This window comes from Crocodylus siamensis, chromosome 8 (genome assembly GCF_052110815.1).
Source record: "Crocodylus siamensis isolate JL-2025a chromosome 8, ASM5211081v1, whole genome shotgun sequence".
Lineage (NCBI taxonomy): Eukaryota > Metazoa > Chordata > Crocodylia > Crocodylidae > Crocodylus > Crocodylus siamensis.
The window spans coordinates 72,003,165-72,012,436 of NC_143402.1; the positions used below are offsets into that span (position 1 = coordinate 72,003,165).

At 43.9% G+C, this 9,272-nt stretch overlaps 1 long non-coding RNA gene across 1 annotated transcript; it reads right to left on the reverse strand.

Annotated features, from left to right (window-relative positions):
- Positions 1–5,211: 5,211 nt before the first annotated feature.
- On the reverse strand, positions 5,212–6,706 carry LOC149859021 (uncharacterized). The gene is made up of 3 exons (XR_016443809.1): positions 6,509–6,706; positions 6,100–6,185; positions 5,212–5,298 (listed from the first exon to the last, which is right to left on the reverse strand). It is a non-coding gene; the product is annotated as an uncharacterized LOC149859021 (long non-coding RNA).
- Positions 6,707–9,272: the final 2,566 nt, after the last annotated feature.

A 9,272-nucleotide genomic window follows, 5' to 3' on the forward strand; every position in this document is an offset into this window, starting at 1 on the left:
GGCCAAATTCTCCCTGCTTGAATGTCATTTTGACCGGGAGAAGATTTAACTTCCATAGAAGAAAATTGCTAGCCAGTGCTTTTATCACACATGTTCCACCCCAGAGGTGGCTGGTTGATCTCTGTAGCACCCTCTCTGATTTGTGTCTTTTGTCTGGTTGGTTCGTCTGTGTTCTTGGCTAAGGGGTCCAGACTGCGCCGCCTCACAACGTACTGTTGCCTTTTCCTAACTTTCACCTTTCAGCTCCTTTGTTCTTGAGATTGGATAAAAGAGCTTTATAGCACCTCTCTTCTTTGTTCGAGTCAGAGCCGTGCATTTATCTAATACCTCACTGTGGGCTCTACATGATACCTACTTTTTTCTGGGTGTTTTTTATGAATTAATATGTCAGGTTTTCTTTGATGGTGCAATTCTAGATTACCAGGGAAATCAGAGCAATGGACCAAATATGCCAGGCTTTCTAGTCACGTGTTGGTCGTAAGGCTGCACAGAGCGGTGGTGCAGTCTTCATCCGTGGAGGTTTTTAAGACCTGGGTAGAGAAAGCCCTGGCTGCGCTGATCTAGTTGGGGTTGGTCCTGGTTGGACTAGATGTGACCTCCTGAGGTCCTTTCTGACCCTCACTTTCTGTGATTCTGTATATTTGCCTGCTTTACTCCCTGTACTTTTGTTTGCCCCTGACAACGTGTCCTTGTTTTTGTGCCTGTGTCCAGCCCTGTACTAATTTGAGAGATTGGATCCTGTATGTTGCTGAGCACGTTGGTCCTAACTCAGCAAACTCCTTAAGCATATGCTTAATGTCAAGTATTTCCTTCATTTGCATTCACTGTATCGGGTCTACTCAGACTACTGCTGTGCAGAAAGGGAAGCATACACTTTAATGCGGATCAGGACCAGGCCCAGAGTGCTCAGCACCATGCAGGCTTAAGCTTTGTATGGCTTAGTACCTGGGTGATACGACTCTTAGTCATGGAGTGGTTGTTACATGTGCCAACTATACATGGCGCTGCGGCTTGCTTATAGCTGGCACATTATTCAGCAACGACTATGTGATTGTCCATGGCCAAGCTCTTCCATGCGGATGGAGGATATAGGGAATATTTTTGCTTCATTCACTGTTTAGATAATGAACAAAAAATCAATTACCCTTTCATGTCATTTCTTTTCCTGTGCACCAGATTTTTTTAATGAAACATTCTTATTGTTTTCAGCTTTGTTCACATTTACGTTGCGCCTGTTCTCTCTTCCTCTTTTGCAGTGGCAATGCTTTTGTTTTTTCGTCTGAGAAAAATAGAAACTGAAGAGCCAGTGATTTGTCCCAAGGGCCTTTTCCCAAACTGGTCCAATCCAGACTGAAGGCTTTTGTCAGAGAGAGGAACAAAAATGGTCTGGAAAAATTAAAGAATGGGAGCACTGAAAAGTATACAAGCTCTCAGAGTATTCCACGGGATTTTCCCCTGTGCTCTCATGAGATAAGAGCATGTACAGTAGTTAGTGTTTGGCATGACCTGCATACTCTACAGGTGTTTTGAGCTTTATGCCATTTGTACATAGAAAGCGAAACAGTCTGTCATGATTTGGCCCTATTCACGTATCTGCAAGGACATTTTGTCCTTTGAGATCAAGGATAATATGTTCCATAGATTTATGACCAAACTGTGGTATCATAAGTCTAGAAGCATATGTCTGAAACAAGCATAGACAGGAAGTACTGCTAATAGTATTATTCGTATTACGGTAGCATCAGCTGAGAGCAAGGCCCCATTGTACTATGACCTGCACCTACATTTAATAAGAGACAGTCGCAGTAGATGACGGATGAGGGCAGAAAGGGAAGCAAGGGTAACGAATGACTTGCCCAGGATTGCGTGTAGCAAAAAACCAGCAGAGCTAGGAATAATGTGATTTTCCTGACTCCCACTCTATGCCCGCCCTGGTCGTCTCATCACGGCACCGTTTTCATTCTTTTACCTGAGTTACTCAAGCACTACCATGAATAGTGTACAAGGATGGGTGACAACTTGATACCTGAAAACAGGGCACAGCCTATTTATCCTGGGCATGAGAGTAATGGCAGAAATGTTGTAAATTGGGAAGATATGAACTGGCAGGATCTGACCCTTGGTTAGCAAACCGTTATCTTTTAATCCTTTTAATCTTACCTATGGAGAACATCATTCCAATTGGAATTTGACATTAAGATAACAAATAAGGCAGGAAGAATTGGCTCCAAGTCCTTATTAACTGTGTACATATAGAGTACATTCAGCCTTGCGTTTGCCGTTGTCATTCAGGTGCAACTACTCGTGAGCATTCAGGGATAACAGCAGCCAGTAGGCTACATGGTGCGGTTTTTAGTCATCCTGCCATGTGTCAAGAAGTTTAGATTTGTTTGCATGCTGTTTTAGCTCTGCAAAAATGACGGTATTTGTTGTACCAATTTCTGAGTCTTTCTGGGCACACAAATAGATCTTGGACATGTGTACTTTGTTCTTCTGGGAGTTTATATTTTAGTCTCTCAAGATGCTTTTTTTCTATCAAGAGGGAGTCAGTCTTATTGTTGTGAAATCCACAGCAGGCAACATGAGAACAAAATGTTGCCAGCTGGTCATCCCATTAGTGCTCCAACACATGACAGAGTGGCTCAGTTGGAGGGTCCTATTTATACCCTAGTGGATATGTGGCAGGGGCACAAAAAGGGAGATGAGTTATTCGCTAATATATAAAACTGGTGCTGTCGGAGGTACGTGGCTTATTTAACAATCTCAGTATCACAGGCCTTTTCAGCCTCTGTCCTGTGCTTCTGTGCTAGAGCAGACGTGATTGACATCCATCAACTTTCCAAAAAGTTGAGCCAGTAAAATAACCTACAAAGGTTCATCCTGGCCATGAGTTTTCAGACCAAGGACCATTCCCTAAAGAATAAAAAAGGCTCTAAAGACGGAGTTGTATTTAATCCAAAGGGAGAATATCAGATAAGGAAAAAGAAGAGTTTGATGGCCATGCTTATTCAGTCTTAAATGCATCAAAACTTTGTCCCCATCTAGTACTCAACTTTGTCAGAGTCTTTCCAAATAGTAATTAAGCCTAATAATGGCCACTTAGTCATTTGATGAATACCAGTATGTGTTTTATGCATGTGGGATATGATCCAATGGGCTTCTCAGATTAGGGTACATCTTGGCTGATCCAGGAGCGTTTTTTCAAAGTGCCATATGATGCTGCAAGATGTCTCCCGTTGTCATTCATCAGAGTAGCAAGACAGAGCAGTAAACATGGTGAGCAGAGCCAAGAACCTGGGCAGCTAAAAAACTGAGCTGTTAAATCTTGAGATAAGCTAATATTCTGTAGCAGTCCATATCTTCTGTTGGCTGGGATGGGATTGAGGGGGTCTTGTGAACCATACTCACCAGTGGGTCCTAGTAGCTCCAAGTATTTCCATTCCTGGCAGAAATGCCAGCCTTGAATGCATAGGAGGCAGCAGTAGCTCAAAGGCCTGGCTTTGACTGTATTTTCATGATAAACTTTGCCTGTTAAGATATAAATCTATTTTTGTCCTTGAATTTCCATATAGATAGAAAGGATGATCTCTGTACTTCATAAGCATTCTAGGCTATTTTGCTTGCTAATGGAAATAAATTGCATTGTGTTATCACCACGTGTGCGCAGCCTGGGTATACTCTATCCACTGTAAATGCAGCAACGCGTTACGTTTTATATTTTCAAGAACAGCGTGGATAATAGGCTCAGACATGACTGCTATTTTTTCCCTCATTGTTCAGAACTTCCCTGTCTACTTCTCTGAGAATTCATTTGCATTAGAAATTACATTTTTGTGTGAACACTTGGCAGATAATAATTACTGCTTAAACTGTCAGCTAAAATATGCCACCGCTATGGTTCCCATATCCACTCTCTCAGTTCCTTTGCTGTCCACTAAAGCAAATTAATTATACTGAGGTTCCTTTGCAAATCAGCAGGAGGCAAACTGGCATGAATGGGAAAGAAAGGGATGAGCTTAAAAGAAAATTGTTAACTAATTTGTTAAGGTTGCATTTTTCTGCTCTCTAGTCTGGCAGTACCAAAGCCTGAAAATTAATTGCCTTTTGCTGAAGGTTGTTGTCCTCGGCCATCTAGCACTGGAGTCAGTCAGAGTTTTGCCTTTGATTTTGCTGGAGACAGAAACAGATGCAAGCTGAGCGCTTTATCGACCCTCACTTTGATTTTTCTTTTATCAGTTTTTGAATGGATGTGAGGGGTGAGATTTTCAAACCCACTTTGGGGACTTACCGATTCATTTCTAATGAGAAACGGATGTTCAGATCTCTTTGCATAACATTGCAAATCTTAGCCCTGGTGGCTTGTCTGAGGGCTTATATGGAAGCTACATCACATTTTGACCTTATACTGGCCATTAGGCCTGTGTGAAGCGGCTGGTATTCACTTCGGAATCGGATTCGACCGATTCGGGGGACAGTGATTCGATTTGGTGATTTGAATCACTCTCCCGAATCGATTCAGCTGAATCCAATTCAACCAAATCTCTGAATCACACAGGCCCCATCCACTTCCCGCCCCAGCTCCCTGCAGTTTGGAAAAAAAAAAAAGCCTGAACTCACCAGGTGCTGCCAGGCAGGGGGGGGGGCGATCTCTGCTGCCCCCCACTGCCCCGCGGGCTCTGTTATGAGCCCCTGATCCCCCGCCCACTGTCCCAGCCCCTGCCCCATGGCTGCCCTGCCTGCCCCAGCTCTGGCACTTTAAAAAAAAAAAAACCCCAAAAACCCAAACTCACCAGTTCCTGCCTGGCGGGGGGGAGGGGATCCCCATTGCCCCCCCACTTCCCTGCACTGTGTGGGGGGCTCTGAACAAGCCCCCCGAATCCCCAAGGCCACCGCAGGAGCTGGTAAGTTGGGGGGGCTGGGGGGGGGTTTCTTAAAGGGCCGGAGCTGGGGTAGGCAGGACAGCCATGTGGGGGCCTGTGGCAGGGCTTCCCGTGCAGTGTGGTGCAGTGGGGGGCAGCGGGACAGCACCTGCCTGGCAGCACCTGGTGAGTGGGGCTTTTTTATTTAAAGCACTGGGAGCTGGGCTGGGCAGCAAATGGCTGGGGGAGCAGGTGGGAGTCGGGGGAGGGGGCTGAGGGAGTAGACAGGGGATGGGACCTGGCAGGATCCCCCCATTGTCCCCTCCCCGTACTCCAGCCCTTCCTCCCCCTGCCCCTACTTACCAGCTCCAAGTCTGGGTCCGGCTCCGTGCTGCAGCAAGCGGGGACTGCCCGAATCGCTGAAGCTCTCTGAGTCTTTCTGAATTGATTTGGAAAGCTTTGAATCAGTTCGGGCCCTTTAATTTGTCCCCTGATTCAGTTCGGATTTGGAGATTTGGCCGCCAAATCGGGCCGAATCTCCTCCGAATCGAATCAGTACCCGAAGCGCCATGCAGCCTTACTGGCCATCTACAGGGGGTGAGGCCAGGCAACACAGCGACAGATCTGGCAGGCAGTAGGAAACAGAGCAGCAAATTAGGGAAAGAGCACAGGGCAGGGAAGAGAAATCAGGGCAGGGGAAGGATGTGGGAGTGACTCTTGGAGAGGGTGTGGGGCTAATTGGTGGCATGCCTGCCGAAAAGGTTGGCCCCCACTGGCTTAAAGTAATGGGCACTGGGCATCATTCTGCAATGCCATCTGGATGATACAATAACTGGTTTTTATTTATATAAAAGACCTCATGGGAGCGTAGAGTAGAATATAAGATGTACTGCTCTCCTGGTAGCTCCATGAAGTTCAGGGATAATATAACTTGAACCGGTCAGAATATTTCAAAACTTGACATTTTGAGGGACAATATTTTTTGTACAACTTCCTTTGGTTTTGCCTTTTCAACCAGCTGTAAAATAGAAGCATAACATCACACTGGAGATTTTGGTGATACTTTTCATTGAAATTTGAAAGTTCAACCCAAAAGAGGCAGAAAGATGCCAAACGTGCTTTTAGTAGCCTCTGGAAATATCATTGGGAATTGCCTTCATCTAATGTCATTTTAATGCTGTGATTTAGGATTTCTGATGTAGGGTTGACATCTGGTTTGAAAGGAGACCCAGATCCTTACCATAGGGCATCTCTTTGAAGTGAGGAAATGATAGAGGAAAGTTCAGAGCAGTTGTCTGGCTGTGTGATGTACAGGAAATCCAGTGCCTGCAAAGAAAGGGTTAAAGAAAGATCTGACTCTGATCTGAACCTGCAACAAAATACACAAGTGCAAATTGAAAGATGTAAATCTGATCCCTCAAGTCTAGACAGAACTAGGCAGCTACTTTTAGCCATAGAACTATATTGGTTTTTTACACTGTTAGTTTTACTTAATTTGTTTTACTTAATTCTGAGCTTATTTGATGCCATCCCACATTGTAATTCCTCTTCGATTTTCTTAAAAATACATAGCCCAGAATGGGGTTCAGAAAGCAGCTTCCTGTGATTTTTTATGAGGATGTTATGAAAATGAGTGCTGTATTTCTTACCTTATTTAATCTCCGAGCATCTGGCTTGCAACGCTCTGCTTGGTGATGTTTCTTTCTTCCAATCTGACTTTGATGACTACTTTTGGTAGGCTGCTTACCCTTTACCATCCAAAGCATTAGGGTTATTTACTACAGTCCTGCAAACATTCCTATTGTTTCCGCCATCCTTTGTATCAAATAAGTTAGAAACCAGCACTGGTTTTGTAGCAGATTGATTATGTGGCTGCTGATGGCTGCTGCTTTTGGTAGTTTTGAATTTCAGTTCAGAGTAAGGAGAGCTGTGCGAGTACTATAAAACTATATCTTTTTTTCCTTTATTTTCCCCTAGCACATGATGCTTTTATTAAGATGATATAGTATTTTTATTTGCTGTGAAATTTTAGTTCCACAAAACTAATTTGATTCAGATGGTCATACTTGACACGCGAATTTTTAAGAACTTTGGTGACCTACAGGACAGTCCAAATTCTTTTCATGTACCTTTAGCCAAGAGCCATATTTCATAGCCTATAGCATCTACTGTATAATTATCTTGCATCACAGTAACACCCAACTGAGATCAGGTCCCTTTGCACTGAGCACTTAACTTATGCACGATAATAAGCGTCCCCACCCTGAAATCTGTGCAGCCTAAACAGGCAAGAGAGGCAAGACAGAAAGAAGGGGTTTTCATCACCCTTTTGCAGGCAGAGAGCAAGAGGAGAGGCTAAGACCTCAATTCACCAAGGTACTTAGGCACTCAGCTTCTGTTGAAATCAATAGGTGTTGGGCACCTAAACAGGAAATAGGTGCCTAAATCCCTCTGTGGATCATGGCTTAAATAAATTGCCCAAAGTCATTCAGGAAATGTACAGAGAAAATTGAATCCAGATCTCTCCGCACTGCCTTGCCTGTGAGTCCATCCATTCTTTCAAGCAGGTGGTAGAATAATATTTAACAAGATTAGGGTGTGTATTGATATCACTATAGCAGCCAGGTGTGGACCAGGTTCCCCATTGCGTCAGGTTCTGTACAAGCTGAACAAAAAGGTGCCGCAAGCCCCAGAAAGGGAACAGATTGTACAGGAGAGTGTAAGGAGACAATGAGGTAATATCAGGCAACCTGAGGGGTAGAGGGGTCTAGTGTCAGAATTTGGAGGCAGAGATCTGCATAAGAGAAAGAAGTGGGACTGAGTGAAGGGTGAGAAGAGTAAGCCACGTGAAAGAGGGGGACCTGAAATACAAAGACGGTGCAGGCGATTCCCATTAAAAATTAAATCCTTTGTTAGTCCCTAAAAACAAGACAGCCGGTGTCACAGTGATGGAAACCAAAGTCCTGCAGCAGTCACCACTTCCAAGTTAGTACTTGCCAGTGGGGGCTGTTCATCTACATTCAGATTTGGTAAGTGGCAAGTTTGAATTGAGCAATGGCAAGTTGATTCAGGCAACTTTATTTTTCAAAATGAACTAAAACAAGTCTGTGACATGTTTTAGTTTAGAGAGATGGTTCAGTACATGCCAGCCTTCGAGGGTTGGTAGTGTCAGAGTGACGTGTTAGCCACGATGGTTCAGGAATTGCGAGGCAAAGTTTTTTGGGGGATTATTGTCTTTTATTGGACCAACTGCACGGTTGGAATAAAGTTAGACAAACTTTCTCAAATGCAAGGCATTCTTTATGAAGTCATTTTATGGGTTGTGGTTTATACAAGTAACAGTAGTTTCTCCCAGCAAGGCGTCCTTTTCTGTCTATCTAATAGTTAAGCCCTCCATTTCCAAGCTTTGAGCCATGCATCCTGATTGCTGAAGTTTTAGTAAGCAAATGGGACTGGTATTAAATAGATTGCAGATCACCTCCTGGCACTGGGGATATGAGAAGCAGGTTCCAGAGCTGTGCTAGCGTGAAAGCAGAAGAGTGGGTTATTTGTCATTTGGGTCTATTAGTGCATTCGTGGGGTAGCTCTTTGCATCTATAACTAGACAAGAACTGCCCCCGCAAGGAATAAGCAAGCAGGCATTTTTACTTAAGTATATTTTTTTCATTGTCTCCTTTGGTTCCTGCAGAATTAACTCTGACAACAGTCCTGCCCTGGGTTAAATCACTCTTGTGCTCATGCTGTCAGAAAGAATTAATTTAGTAAGCGATAAGTGGCCATCATTGAAAGCTAAGGCAAAATATACCTGCTTAACAAAGCCCCAGGTGACGGAGCTGGTTCTGTCTCTGAGAGTTGGGTTTCTCCCTTTTGTGAAGTCAAGGTTTGTGGGAGACGAAGGGCTTCCACTCAGTGTCCCTGAAGCGGATTAGGAGGATGGCTAAAAAAATGACCAGCCCATTCTTTTCCACTGCTCTCTGGCCCTCCCCTTTGCTCCTCCCGGCTGTCGAGAAGGTAGAAGCTTCTTTTTCTTAGGGCATGCTGTCCTGCTTGGTGAAAATGAGGGTGTTTTTGTATTTAGGAAAGCAAATTGGAATGAAAAGTTTTGAAGTTTGTTATTTTATTGCCACCTAGGCTGAGACCGGTCAGCTCCTTCCATCCAAGACCCTTTCTAAAATGGCAGTGACATGGTTTCACTGACCCAGTGAAACACTCACTAGATCTTCATGAACATTAAATATGTTTCATAAGTGGTGGGAAGCTTAACTTTTATTATTCCCATGATCTAGTTTATGACAAAAAAAAAAAAGGAAAAGAAATTAGATTACTTTGAAGATCCATGTGCATGTTTTTTACAAGTTAATATTTTCACAATAGGAGTCCAGTTACAATGTTTCTCTACGGTTATATCAAAGC